Genomic DNA, 14,318 nt, shown 5'->3' with positions numbered 1-14,318 from the left:
AAATTAAATAAAAAAATATCATAGAAAAAACCAAGGCTTTTATGATTTAGATTTATAAGTGTCGATTCAACGGACCTAAAAAATTTCGACCGACAAAAACTTGTTGGTCTATAATAAGGGTAAGTATATTAAATTTACCTCGGGTACGAAAGGTTCCGGATTGGATTACCACACAAACCTTTGTTATTTTTAAATTGATTTATTCCCATTTTTAAAAATTACATAGTTTATGTGATAAAATTTTATTGAGTTTATAATCTTTTTTTATTTAACTAACCAAAACCGCTGAAAATAAACTTTCAAAATTATTAAGTAAAAAAAAGGGAATAATAAATTTATTGATACTGGAAAAATGTGAATTTTTTTAAATGTATGTCAAAAAAGTTGTGCTTCACTTGATTATGTTGTGGTTAAATTTAAAAAAAAAATTTTCAGCATTTTGATAAAAACTTATAAGAAAAAGCAAGATAAAATTTTACTTGACGACGTTAGGTATCGGATAAATAGTTGTTATACAATTTATTATTTTGGTGCTTTTATTAAACAAAAATGAAATTAGTTTTCTATGCTTAATAATTATGTTTAATGGTCAAACAAAATTGTTAATTAAAATTTTAATGTGTATTCCTTGATTAAAAATTTTTGCGCACCACAAATGGAAGCATTTTATTTGAATAGGAAAGGTTATCTTGCCATTTTTTGATAGCTTTGCGCAAAGGCGATATTGTAACTGATCAGGTTTATCCGAGGTGCGATTATTGCTAGTTGAAAACTATTCCCAATGCCCCGCCCTGACGACGTGAAAAACCGTTGGCCGAGGCAATTTCTGAAGATTTCCTTGTAAAGTCTTTTATTCTTTAATCAAAACCTTTTATATTAGAGGTTTATGTAACAGGTTTTGATTAATAGATTTAAGGTTCGAAACGCACCAATACCACATGCTTTGGTTTTTTGTCGAGTAATTGCGGCGAGCTCTCTAACACGTTCAAATAAAATCATTTTTTAATAAATTAAATAAAAAAATATCATAGAAAAAACCAAGGCTTTTATGATTTAGATTTATAAGTGTCGATTCAACGGACTTAAAAAATCTCGACCGACAAAAACTTGTTGGTCTATAATAAGGGTAAGTATATTAAACTTACCTCGGGTACGAAAGGTTCCGGATTGGATTACCAAACAAACCTTTGTTATTTTTGAATTGATTTATCCCCATTTTTAAAAATTACATAGTTTACGTGATAAAATTTTATTGGGTTTATAATCTTTTTTTATTTAAATAACCAAAACCGCTGAAAATTAACTTTCAAAATTATTAAGTAAAAACAAATTGAATAATAAATTGATTGATACTGGAAAACTGTGAATTTTTTTAAATGTATGTCAAAAAAGTTGTGCTTATCTTGATTATGTTGTGGTTAAATTTAAAAAAAAAATTTTCAGCATTTTGATAAAAACTTATAAGAAAAAGCAAGATAAAATTTTACTTGACGACGTTAGGTATCGGATAAATAGTTGTTATACAATTTATTATTTTGGTGCTTTTATTAAACAAAAATGAAATTAGTTTTCTATGCTTAATAATTATGTTTAATGGTCAAACAAAATTGTTAATTAAAATTTTAATGTGTATTCCTTGATTAAAAATTTTTGCGCACCACAAATGGAAGCATTTTATTTGAATAGGAAAGGTTATCTTGCCATTTTTTTGATAGCTTTGCGCAGAGGCGATATCGTAACCGATGAGGTTTATCCGAGGTGCGATTATTGCTAGTTGAAAACTATTCCCAATACCCCGCCCTGACGACGTGAAAAACCGTTGGCCGAGGCAATTTCTGAAGATTTCCCAGTGAAGTCTTTTATTCTAAATCAAAAGCTGTTATGTAGGAGGTTTATGTGACAGGTTTTGACTGATAGATTTAAGTTTCGAAGCGCACCAATACCACATGCTTTGGTTTTTCGTCGAGTAATCGCAGCGAGCTCTAACACGTTTAAATAAAACCATTTTTTAATAAATTAAATAAAAAAATATCATAGAAAAAACCAAGGCTTTTATGATTTAGATTTATAAGTGTCGATTCAACGGACCTAAAAAATCTCGACCGACAAAAACTTGTTGGTCTATAATAAGGGTAAGTATATTAAACTTACCTCGGGTACGAAAGGTTCCGGATTGGATTACCACACAAACCTTTGTTATTTTTGAAGTGATTTATTCCCATTTTTAAAAATTACATAGTTTATGTGATAAAATTTTATTGGGTTTATAATCTTTTTATAATTAAATAACCAAAACCACTGAAAATTAACTTTCAAAATTATTAAGTAAAAACAAATTGAATAATAAATTTATTGATACTGGAAAACTGTAAATTTTTTTAAATGTATGTCAAAAAAGTTGTGCTTATCTTGATTATGTTGTGGTTAAATTAAAAAAAAAAATTTCCAGCATTTTGATAAAAACTTATAAGAAACAGCAAGATAAAATTTTACTTGACGACGTTAGGTATCGGATAAATAGTTGTTGTACAATTTATTATTTTGGTGCTTTTATTAAACAAAAATAAAATTAGTTTTCTATGCTTAATAATTATGTTTAATGGTCAAACAAATTTGTTAATTAAAACTTTAATGTGTATTCCTTGATTAAAAATTTTTGCGCACCACAAATGGAAGCATTTTATTTGAATAGGAAAGGTTATCTTGCTATTTTTTGATAGCTTTGCGCAGAGGCGATATCGAAACCGATGAGGTTTATCCGAGGTGCGATTATTGCTAGTTGAAAACTATTCCCAATACCCCGCCCTGACGACGTGAAAAACCGTTGGCCGAGGTAATTTCTGAAGATTTCCCAGTGAAGTCTTTTATTCTAAATCAAAAGCTGTTATGTAGGAGGTTTATGTGACAGGTTTTGACTGATAGATTTAAGTTTCGAAGCGCACCAATACCACATGCTTTGGTTTTTCGTCGAGTAATCGCAGCGAGCTCTAACACGTTTAAATAAAACCATTTTTTAATAAATTAAATAAAAAAATATCATAGAAAAAACCAAGGCTTTTATGATTTAGATTTATAAGTGTCGATTCAACGGACCTAAAAAATTTCGACCGACAAAAACTTGTTGGTCTATAATAAGGGTAAGTATATTAAATTTACCTCGGGTACGAAAGGTTCCGGATTGGATTACCACACAAACCTTTGTTATTTTTAAATTGATTTATTCCCATTTTTAAAAATTACATAGTTTATGTGATAAAATTTTATTGAGTTTATAATCTTTTTTTATTTAACTAACCAAAACCGCTGAAAATAAACTTTCAAAATTATTAAGTAAAAAAAAGGGAATAATAAATTTATTGATACTGGAAAAATGTGAATTTTTTTAAATGTATGTCAAAAAAGTTGTGCTTCACTTGATTATGTTGTGGTTAAATTTAAAAAAAAAATTTTCAGCATTTTGATAAAAACTTATAAGAAAAAGCAAGATAAAATTTTACTTGACGACGTTAGGTATCGGATAAATAGTTGTTATACAATTTATTATTTTGGTGCTTTTATTAAACAAAAATGAAATTAGTTTTCTATGCTTAATAATTATGTTTAATGGTCAAACAAAATTGTTAATTAAAATTTTAATGTGTATTCCTTGATTAAAAATTTTTGCGCACCACAAATGGAAGCATTTTATTTGAATAGGAAAGGTTATCTTGCCATTTTTTGATAGCTTTGCGCAAAGGCGATATTGTAACTGATCAGGTTTATCCGAGGTGCGATTATTGCTAGTTGAAAACTATTCCCAATGCCCCGCCCTGACGACGTGAAAAACCGTTGGCCGAGGCAATTTCTGAAGATTTCCTTGTAAAGTCTTTTATTCTTTAATCAAAACCTTTTATATTAGAGGTTTATGTAACAGGTTTTGATTAATAGATTTAAGGTTCGAAACGCACCAATACCACATGCTTTGGTTTTTTGTCGAGTAATTGCGGCGAGCTCTCTAACACGTTCAAATAAAATCATTTTTTAATAAATTAAATAAAAAAATATCATAGAAAAAACCAAGGCTTTTATGATTTAGATTTATAAGTGTCGATTCAACGGACTTAAAAAATCTCGACCGACAAAAACTTGTTGGTCTATAATAAGGGTAAGTATATTAAACTTACCTCGGGTACGAAAGGTTCCGGATTGGATTACCAAACAAACCTTTGTTATTTTTGAATTGATTTATCCCCATTTTTAAAAATTACATAGTTTACGTGATAAAATTTTATTGGGTTTATAATCTTTTTTTATTTAAATAACCAAAACCGCTGAAAATTAACTTTCAAAATTATTAAGTAAAAACAAATTGAATAATAAATTGATTGATACTGGAAAACTGTGAATTTTTTTAAATGTATGTCAAAAAAGTTGTGCTTATCTTGATTATGTTGTGGTTAAATTTAAAAAAAAAATTTTCAGCATTTTGATAAAAACTTATAAGAAAAAGCAAGATAAAATTTTACTTGACGACGTTAGGTATCGGATAAATAGTTGTTATACAATTTATTATTTTGGTGCTTTTATTAAACAAAAATGAAATTAGTTTTCTATGCTTAATAATTATGTTTAATGGTCAAACAAAATTGTTAATTAAAATTTTAATGTGTATTCCTTGATTAAAAATTTTTGCGCACCACAAATGGAAGCATTTTATTTGAATAGGAAAGGTTATCTTGCCATTTTTTTGATAGCTTTGCGCAGAGGCGATATCGTAACCGATGAGGTTTATCCGAGGTGCGATTATTGCTAGTTGAAAACTATTCCCAATACCCCGCCCTGACGACGTGAAAAACCGTTGGCCGAGGCAATTTCTGAAGATTTCCCAGTGAAGTCTTTTATTCTAAATCAAAAGCTGTTATGTAGGAGGTTTATGTGACAGGTTTTGACTGATAGATTTAAGTTTCGAAGCGCACCAATACCACATGCTTTGGTTTTTCGTCGAGTAATCGCAGCGAGCTCTAACACGTTTAAATAAAACCATTTTTTAATAAATTAAATAAAAAAATATCATAGAAAAAACCAAGGCTTTTATGATTTAGATTTATAAGTGTCGATTCAACGGACCTAAAAAATCTCGACCGACAAAAACTTGTTGGTCTATAATAAGGGTAAGTATATTAAACTTACCTCGGGTACGAAAGGTTCCGGATTGGATTACCACACAAACCTTTGTTATTTTTGAATTGATTTATTCCCATTTTTAAAAATTACATAGTTTATGTGATAAAATTTTATTGGGTTTATAATCTTTTTTTATTTAAATAACCAAAACCGCTGAAAATTATCTTTCAAAATTATTAAGTAAAAACAAATTGAATAATAAATTTATTGATACTGGAAAACTGTGAATTTTTTTAAATGTATGTCAAAAAAGTTGTGCTTATTTTGATTATGTTGTGGTTAAATTTAAAAAAAAAATTTTCAGCATTTTGATAAAAACTTATAAAAAAAGCAAGATAAAATTTTACTTGACGACGTTAGGTATCGGATAAATAGTTGTTATACAATTTATTATTTTGGTGCTTTTATTAAACAAAAATGAAATTAGTTTTCTATGCTTAATAATTATGTTTAATGGTCAAACAAATTTGTTAATTAAAACTTTAATGTGTATTCCTTGATTAAAAATTTTTGCGCACCACAAATGGAAGCATTTTATTTGAATAAGAAAGGTTATCTTGCCATTTTTTGATAGCTTTGCGCAGAGGCGATATCGTAACCGATGAGGTTTATCCGAGGTGCGATTATTGCTAGTTGAAAACTATTCCCAATACCCCGCCCTGACGACGTGAAAAACCGTTGGCCGAGGCAATTTCTGAAGATTTCCCAGTGAAGTCTTTTATTCTAAATTAAAAGCTGTTATGTAGGAGGTTTATGTGACAGGTTTTGACTGATAGATTTAAGTTTCGAAGCGCATCAATACCACATGCTTTGGTTTTTCGTCGAGTAATCGCAGCGAGCTCTAACACGTTTAAATAAAACCATTTTTTAATAAATTAAATAAAAAAATATCATAGAAAAAACCAAGGCTTTTATGATTTAGATTTATAAGTGTCGATTCAACGGACCTAAAAAATCTCGACCGACAAAAACTTGTTGGTCTATAATAAGGGTAAGTATATTAAACTTACCTCGGGTACGAAAGGTTCCGGATTGGATTACCACACAAACCTTTGTTATTTTTGAATTGATTTATCCCCATTTTTAAAAATTACATAGTTTATGTGATAAAATTTTATTGGGTTTATAATCTTTTTTTATTTAAATAACCAAAACCGCTGAAAATTAACTTTCAAAATTATTAAGTAAAAACAAATTGAATAATAAATTTATTGATACTGGAAAACTGTGAATTTTTTTAAATGTATGTCAAAAAAGTTGTGCTTATCTTGATTATGTTGTGGTTAAATTTAAAAAAAAAATTTTCAGCATTTTGATAAAAACTTATAAGAAAAAGCAAGATAAAATTTTACTTGACGACGTTAGGTATCGGATAAATAGTTGTTATACAATTTATTATTTTGGTGCTTTTATTAAACAAAAATGAAATTAGTTTTCTATGCTTAATAATTATGTTTAATGGTCAAACAACTTTGTTAATTGAAATTTTAATGTGTATTTCTTGATTAAAAATTTTTGCGCACCACAAATGGAAGCATTTTATTTGAATAGGAAAGGTTATCTTGCCATTTTTTTGATAGCTTTGCGCAGAGGCGATATCGTAACCGATGAGGTTTATCCGAGGTGCCATTATTGCTAGTTGAAAACTATTCCCAATACCCCGCCCTGACGACGTGAAAAACCGTTGGCCGAGGCAATTTCTGAAGATTTCCCAGTGAAGTCTTTTATTCTAAATCAAAAGCTGTTATGTAGGAGGTTTATGTGACAGGTTTTGACTGTTAGATTTAAGTTTCGAAGCGCACCAATACCACATGCTTTGGTTTTTCGTCGAGTAATCGCAGCGAGCTCTAACACGTTTAAATAAAACCATTTTTTAATAAATTAAATAAAAAAATATCATAGAAAAAACCAAGGCTTTTATGATTTAGATTTATAAGTGTCGATTCAACGGACCTAAAAAATCTCGACCGACAAAAACTTGTTGGTCTATAATAAGGGTAAGTATATTAAACTTACCTCGGGTACGAAAGGTTCCGGATTGGATTACCACACAAACCTTTGTTATTTTTGAATTGATTTATTCCCATTTTTAAAAATTACATAGTTTATGTGATAAAATTTTATTGGGTTTATAATCTTTTTTTATTTAAATAACCAAAACCGCTGAAAATTAACTTTCAAAATTATTAAGTAAAAACAAATTGAATAATAAATTTATTGATACTGAAAAACTGTGAATTTTTTTACATGTATGTCAAAAAAGTTGTGCTTATCTTGATTATGTTGTGGTTAAATTTAAAAAAAAAATTTTCAGCATTTTGATAAAAACTTATAAAAAAAAGCAAGATAAAATTTTACTTGACGACGTTAGGTATCGGATAAATAGTTGTTATACAATTTATTATTTTGGTGCTTTTATTAAACAAAAATGAAATTAGTTTTCTATGCTTAATAATTATGTTTAATGGTCAAACAAATTTGTTAATTAAAATTTTAATGTGTATTCCTTGATTAAAAATTTTTGCGCACCACAAATGGAAGCATTTTATTTGAATAGAAAAGGTTATCTTGCCATTTTTTTGATAGCTTTGCGCAGAGGCGATATCGTAACCGATGAGGTTTATCCGAGGTGCGATTATTGCTAGTTGAAAACTATTCCCAATACCCCGCCCTGACGACGTGAAAAACCGTTGGCCGAGGCAATTTCTGAAGATTTCCCAGTGAAGTCTTTTATTCTAAATCAAAAGCTGTTATGTAGGAGGTTTATGTGACAGGTTTTGACTGATAGATTTAAGTTTCGAAGCGCACCAATACCACATGCTTTGGTTTTTCGTCGAGTAATCGCAGCGAGCTCTAACACGTTTAAATAAAACCATTTTTTAATAAATTAAATAAAAAAATATAGAAAAAACCAAGGCTTTTATGATTTAGATTTATAAGTGTCGATTTAACGGACCTAAAAAATCTCGACCGACAAAAACTTGTTGGTCTATAATAAGGGTAAGTATATTAAACTTACCTCGGGTACGAAAGGTTCCGGATTGGATTACCACACAAACCTTTGTTATTTTTGAATTGATTTATTCCCATTTTTAAAAATTACATAGTTTATGTGATAAAATTTTATTGGGTTTATAATCTTTTTTTATTTAAATATCCAAAACCGCTGAAAATTAACTTTCAAAATTATTAAGTAAAAAAAAATTGAATAATAAATTTATTGATACTGGAAAACTGTGAATTTTTTTAAATGTATGTCAAAAAAGTTGTGCTTATCTTGATTATGTTGTGGTTAAATTTAAAAAAAAAATTTTCAGCATTTTGATAAAAACTTATAAGAAAAAGCAAGATAAAATTTTACTTGACGACGTTAGGTATCGGATAAATAGTTGTTATACAATTTATTATTTTGGTGCTTTTATTAAACAAAAATGAAATTAGTTTTCTATGCTTAATAATTATGTTTAATGGTCAAACAAATTTGTTAATTAAAATTTTAATGTGTATTCCTTGATTAAAAATTTTTGCGCACCACAAATGGAAGCATTTTATTTGAATAGGAAAGGTTATCTTGCCATTTTTTGATAGCTTTGCGCAGAGGCGATATCGTAACCGATGAGGTTTATCCGAGGTGCGATTATTGCTAGTAGAAAACTATTCCCAACACCCCGCCCTGACGACGTGAAAAACCGTTGGCGGAGGCAATTTCTGAAGATTTCCCAGTGAAGTCTTTTATTCTAAATCAAAAGCCGTTATGTAGGAGGTTTATGTGACAGGTTTTGACTGATAGATTTAAGTTTCGAATCGCACCAATACCACATGCTTTGGTTTTTCGTCGAGTAATCGCAGCGAGCTCTAACACGTTTAAATAAAACCATTTTTTAATAAATTAAATAAAAAAATATCATAGAAAAAACCAAGGCTTTTATGATTTAGATTTATAAGTGTCGATTCAACGGACCTAAAAAATCTCGACCGACAAAAACTTGTTGGTCTATAATAAGGGTAAGTATATTAAACTTACCTCGGGTACGAAAGGTTCCGGATTGGATTACCACACAAACCTTTGTTATTTTTGAATTGATTTATCCCCATTTTTAAAAATTACATAGTTTATGTGATAAAATTTTATTGGGTTTATAATCTTTTTTTATTTAAATAACCAAAACCGCTGAAAATTAACTTTCAAAATTATTAAGTAAAAACAAATTGAATAATAAATTTATTGATACTGGAAAACTGTGAATTTTTTTAAATGTATGTCAAAAAAGTTGTGCTTATCTTGATTATGTTGTGGTTAAATTTAAAAAAAAAATTTTCAGCATTTTGATAAAAACTTATAAGAAAAAGCAAGATAAAATTTTACTTGACGACGTTAGGTATCGGATAAATAGTTGTTATACAATTTATTATTTTGGTGCTTTTATTAAACAAAAATGAAATTAGTTTTCTATGCTTAATAATTATGTTTAATGGTCAAACAAATTTGTTAATTAAAATTTTAATGTGTATTCCTTGATTAAAAATTTTTGCGCACCACAAATGGAAGCATTTTATTTGAATAGGAAAGGTTATCTTGCCATTTTTTGATAGCTTTGCGCAGAGGCTATATCGTAACCGATGAGGTTTATCCGAGGTGCGATTATTGCTAGTTGAAAACTATTCCCAATACCCCGCCCTGACGACGTGAAAAACCGTTGGCCGAGCCAATTTCTGAAGATTTCCCAGTGAAGTCTTTTATTCTAAATCAAAAGCTGTTATGTAGGAGGTTTATGTGACAGGTTTTGACTGTTAGATTTAAGTTTCGAAGCGCACCAATACCACATGCTTTGGTTTTTCGTCGAGTAATCGCAGCGAGCTCTAACACGTTTAAATAAAACCATTTTTTAATAAATTAAATAAAAAAATATCATAGAAAAAACCAAGGCTTTTATGATTTAGATTTATAAGTGTCGATTCAACGGACCTAAAAAATCTCGACCGACAAAAACTTGTTGGTCTATAATAAGGGTAAGTATATTAAACTTACCTCGGGTACGAAAGGTTCCGGATTGGATTACCACACAAACCTTTGTTATTTTTGAATTGATTTATTCCCATTTTTAAAAATTACATAGTTTATGTGATAAAATTTTATTGGGTTTATAATCTTTTTTTATTTAAATAACCAAAACCGCTGAAAATTAACTTTCAAAATTATTAAGTAAAAACAAATTGAATAATAAATTTATTGATACTGGAAAACTGTGAATTTTTTTAAATGTATGTCAAAAAAGTTGTGCTTATCTTGATTATGTTGTGGTTAAATTTAAAAAAAAAATTTTCAGCATTTTGATAAAAACTTATAAAAAAAAGCAAGATAAAATTTTACTTGACGACGTTAGGTATCGGATAAATAGTTGTTATACAATTTATTATTTTGGTGCTTTTATTAAACAAAAATGAAATTAGTTTTCTATGCTTAATAATTATGTTTAATGGTCAAACAAATTTGTTAATTAAAATTTTAATGTGTATTCCTTGATTAAAAATTTTTGCGCACCACAAATGGAAGCATTTTATTTGAATAGGAAAGGTTATCTTGCCATTTTTTGATAGCTTTGCGCACAGGCGATATCGTAACCGATGAGGTTTATCCGAGGTGCGATTATTGCTAGTTGAAAACTATTCCCAATACCCCGCCCTGACGACGTGAAAAACCGTTGGCCGAGGCAATTTCTGAAGATTTCCCAGTGAAGTCTTTTATTCTAAATCAAAAGCTGTTATGTAGGAGGTTTATGTGACAGGTTTTGACTGATAGATTTAAGTTTCGAATCGCACCAATACCACATGCTTTGGTTTTTCGTCGAGTAATCGCAGCGAGCTCTAACACGTTTAAATAAAACCATTTTTTAATAAATTAAATAAAAAAATATCATAGAAAAAACCAAGGCTTTTATGATTTAGATTTATAAGTGTCGATTCAACGGACTTAAAAAATCTCGACCGACAAAAACTTGTTGGTCTATAATAAGGGTAAGTATATTAAACTTACCTCGGGTACGAAAGGTTCCGGATTGGATTACCAAACAAACCTTTGTTATTTTTGAATTGATTTATCCCCATTTTTAAAAATTACATAGTTTATGTGATAAAATTTTATTGGGTTTATAATCTTTTTTTATTTAAATAACCAAAACCGCTGAAAATTAACTTTCAAAATTATTAAGTAAAAACAAATTGAATAATAAATTGATTGATACTGGAAAACTGTGAATTTTTTTAAATGTATGTCAAAAAAGTTGTGCTTATCTTGATTATGTTGTGGTTAAATTTAAAAAAAAAATTTTCAGCATTTTGATAAAAACTTATAAGAAAAAGCAAGATAAAATTTTACTTGACGACGTTAGGTATCGGATAAATAGTTGTTATACAATTTATTATTTTGGTGCTTTTATTAAACAAAAATGAAATTAGTTTTCTATGCTTAATAATTATGTTTAATGGTCAAACAAAATTGTTAATTAAAATTTTAATGTGTATTCCTTGATTAAAAATTTTTGCGCACCACAAATGGAAGCATTTTATTTGAATAGGAAAGGTTATCTTGCCATTTTTTTGATAGCTTTGCGCAGAGGCGATATCGTAACCGATGAGGTTTATCCGAGGTGCGATTATTGCTAGTTGAAAACTATTCCCAATACCCCGCCCTGACGACGTGAAAAACCGTTGGCCGAGGCAATTTCTGAAGATTTCCCAGTGAAGTCTTTTATTCTAAATCAAAAGCTGTTATGTAGGAGGTTTATGTGACAGGTTTTGACTGATAGATTTAAGTTTCGAAGCGCACCAATACCACATGCTTTGGTTTTTCGTCGAGTAATCGCAGCGAGCTCTAACACGTTTAAATAAAACCATTTTTTAATAAATTAAATAAAAAAATATCATAGAAAAAACCAAGGCTTTTATGATTTAGATTTATAAGTGTCGATTCAACGGACCTAAAAAATCTCGACCGACAAAAACTTGTTGGTCTATAATAAGGGTAAGTATATTAAACTTACCTCGGGTACGAAAGGTTCCGGATTGGATTACCACACAAACCTTTGTTATTTTTGAATTGATTTATTCCCATTTTTAAAAATTACATAGTTTATGTGATAAAATTTTATTGGGTTTATAATCTTTTTTTATTTAAATAACCAAAACCGCTGAAAATTATCTTTCAAAATTATTAAGTAAAAACAAATTGAATAATAAATTTATTGATACTGGAAAACTGTGAATTTTTTTAAATGTATGTCAAAAAAGTTGTGCTTATTTTGATTATGTTGTGGTTAAATTTAAAAAAAAAATTTTCAGCATTTTGATAAAAACTTATAAAAAAAGCAAGATAAAATTTTACTTGACGACGTTAGGTATCGGATAAATAGTTGTTATACAATTTATTATTTTGGTGCTTTTATTAAACAAAAATGAAATTAGTTTTCTATGCTTAATAATTATGTTTAATGGTCAAACAAATTTGTTAATTAAAACTTTAATGTGTATTCCTTGATTAAAAATTTTTGCGCACCACAAATGGAAGCATTTTATTTGAATAAGAAAGGTTATCTTGCCATTTTTTGATAGCTTTGCGCAGAGGCGATATCGTAACCGATGAGGTTTATCCGAGGTGCGATTATTGCTAGTTGAAAACTATTCCCAATACCCCGCCCTGACGACGTGAAAAACCGTTGGCCGAGGCAATTTCTGAAGATTTCCCAGTGAAGTCTTTTATTCTAAATTAAAAGCTGTTATGTAGGAGGTTTATGTGACAGGTTTTGACTGATAGATTTAAGTTTCGAAGCGCATCAATACCACATGCTTTGGTTTTTCGTCGAGTAATCGCAGCGAGCTCTAACACGTTTAAATAAAACCATTTTTTAATAAATTAAATAAAAAAATATCATAGAAAAAACCAAGGCTTTTATGATTTAGATTTATAAGTGTCGATTCAACGGACCTAAAAAATCTCGACCGACAAAAACTTGTTGGTCTATAATAAGGGTAAGTATATTAAACTTACCTCGGGTACGAAAGGTTCCGGATTGGATTACCACACAAACCTTTGTTATTTTTGAATTGATTTATCCCCATTTTTAAAAATTACATAGTTTATGTGATAAAATTTTATTGGGTTTATAATCTTTTTTTATTTAAATAACCAAAACCGCTGAAAATTAACTTTCAAAATTATTAAGTAAAAACAAATTGAATAATAAATTTATTGATACTGGAAAACTGTGAATTTTTTTAAATGTATGTCAAAAAAGTTGTGCTTATCTTGATTATGTTGTGGTTAAATTTAAAAAAAAAATTTTCAGCATTTTGATAAAAACTTATAAGAAAAAGCAAGATAAAATTTTACTTGACGACGTTAGGTATCGGATAAATAGTTGTTATACAATTTATTATTTTGGTGCTTTTATTAAACAAAAATGAAATTAGTTTTCTATGCTTAATAATTATGTTTAATGGTCAAACAACTTTGTTAATTGAAATTTTAATGTGTATTTCTTGATTAAAAATTTTTGCGCACCACAAATGGAAGCATTTTATTTGAATAGGAAAGGTTATCTTGCCATTTTTTTGATAGCTTTGCGCAGAGGCGATATCGTAACCGATGAGGTTTATCCGAGGTGCCATTATTGCTAGTTGAAAACTATTCCCAATACCCCGCCCTGACGACGTGAAAAACCGTTGGCCGAGGCAATTTCTGAAGATTTCCCAGTGAAGTCTTTTATTCTAAATCAAAAGCTGTTATGTAGGAGGTTTATGTGACAGGTTTTGACTGTTAGATTTAAGTTTCGAAGCGCACCAATACCACATGCTTTGGTTTTTCGTCGAGTAATCGCAGCGAGCTCTAACACGTTTAAATAAAACCATTTTTTAATAAATTAAATAAAAAAATATCATAGAAAAAACCAAGGCTTTTATGATTTAGATTTATAAGTGTCGATTCAACGGACCTAAAAAATCTCGACCGACAAAAACTTGTTGGTCTATAATAAGGGTAAGTATATTAAACTTACCTCGGGTACGAAAGGTTCCGGATTGGATTACCACACAAACCTTTGTTATTTTTGAATTGATTTATTCCCATTTTTAAAAATTACATAGTTTATGTGATAAAATTT

General features: G+C 28.9%; 14 non-coding genes across 14 annotated transcripts; all 14 read left to right on the top strand.

The window, feature by feature from the left end:
* The first annotated feature begins 704 nt into the window (after positions 1-704).
* LOC145761903 (U4 spliceosomal RNA) lies at positions 705-845 on the top strand. The gene has a single exon (XR_014287557.1). It is a non-coding gene; the product is annotated as a U4 spliceosomal RNA (small nuclear RNA).
* An 868-nt stretch (positions 846-1,713) lies between these two features.
* On the top strand, positions 1,714-1,854 carry LOC145761722 (U4 spliceosomal RNA). Its single transcript, XR_014287388.1, has one exon. It is a non-coding gene; the product is annotated as a U4 spliceosomal RNA (small nuclear RNA).
* An 864-nt stretch (positions 1,855-2,718) lies between these two features.
* Positions 2,719-2,859, top strand: LOC145761840 (U4 spliceosomal RNA). The gene has a single exon (XR_014287499.1). It is a non-coding gene; the product is annotated as a U4 spliceosomal RNA (small nuclear RNA).
* Positions 2,860-3,722: 863 nt separating this feature from the next.
* LOC145761902 (U4 spliceosomal RNA) lies at positions 3,723-3,863 on the top strand. Its single transcript, XR_014287556.1, has one exon. It is a non-coding gene; the product is annotated as a U4 spliceosomal RNA (small nuclear RNA).
* Positions 3,864-4,731: 868 nt separating this feature from the next.
* Positions 4,732-4,872, top strand: LOC145761721 (U4 spliceosomal RNA). The gene has a single exon (XR_014287387.1). It is a non-coding gene; the product is annotated as a U4 spliceosomal RNA (small nuclear RNA).
* Positions 4,873-5,735: 863 nt separating this feature from the next.
* On the top strand, positions 5,736-5,876 carry LOC145761719 (U4 spliceosomal RNA). Its single transcript, XR_014287385.1, has one exon. It is a non-coding gene; the product is annotated as a U4 spliceosomal RNA (small nuclear RNA).
* An 865-nt stretch (positions 5,877-6,741) lies between these two features.
* LOC145761836 (U4 spliceosomal RNA) lies at positions 6,742-6,882 on the top strand. Its single transcript, XR_014287495.1, has one exon. It is a non-coding gene; the product is annotated as a U4 spliceosomal RNA (small nuclear RNA).
* Positions 6,883-7,747: 865 nt separating this feature from the next.
* Positions 7,748-7,888, top strand: LOC145761718 (U4 spliceosomal RNA). The gene has a single exon (XR_014287384.1). It is a non-coding gene; the product is annotated as a U4 spliceosomal RNA (small nuclear RNA).
* Positions 7,889-8,749: 861 nt separating this feature from the next.
* On the top strand, positions 8,750-8,890 carry LOC145761760 (U4 spliceosomal RNA). Its single transcript, XR_014287424.1, has one exon. It is a non-coding gene; the product is annotated as a U4 spliceosomal RNA (small nuclear RNA).
* An 864-nt stretch (positions 8,891-9,754) lies between these two features.
* Positions 9,755-9,895, top strand: LOC145761826 (U4 spliceosomal RNA). The gene has a single exon (XR_014287485.1). It is a non-coding gene; the product is annotated as a U4 spliceosomal RNA (small nuclear RNA).
* An 864-nt stretch (positions 9,896-10,759) lies between these two features.
* Positions 10,760-10,900, top strand: LOC145761754 (U4 spliceosomal RNA). Its single transcript, XR_014287418.1, has one exon. It is a non-coding gene; the product is annotated as a U4 spliceosomal RNA (small nuclear RNA).
* Positions 10,901-11,765: 865 nt separating this feature from the next.
* LOC145761717 (U4 spliceosomal RNA) lies at positions 11,766-11,906 on the top strand. Its single transcript, XR_014287383.1, has one exon. It is a non-coding gene; the product is annotated as a U4 spliceosomal RNA (small nuclear RNA).
* An 863-nt stretch (positions 11,907-12,769) lies between these two features.
* On the top strand, positions 12,770-12,910 carry LOC145761716 (U4 spliceosomal RNA). Its single transcript, XR_014287382.1, has one exon. It is a non-coding gene; the product is annotated as a U4 spliceosomal RNA (small nuclear RNA).
* Positions 12,911-13,775: 865 nt separating this feature from the next.
* LOC145761835 (U4 spliceosomal RNA) lies at positions 13,776-13,916 on the top strand. The gene has a single exon (XR_014287494.1). It is a non-coding gene; the product is annotated as a U4 spliceosomal RNA (small nuclear RNA).
* The last annotated feature ends 402 nt before the right edge of the window (positions 13,917-14,318 follow it).

The sequence above is a fragment of the Corella eumyota genome, chromosome 7, assembly GCF_963082875.1.
Source record: "Corella eumyota chromosome 7, kaCorEumy4.1, whole genome shotgun sequence".
Lineage (NCBI taxonomy): Eukaryota > Metazoa > Chordata > Ascidiacea > Phlebobranchia > Corellidae > Corella > Corella eumyota.
This window is presented reverse-complemented; position numbering and strand designations above follow the sequence as displayed.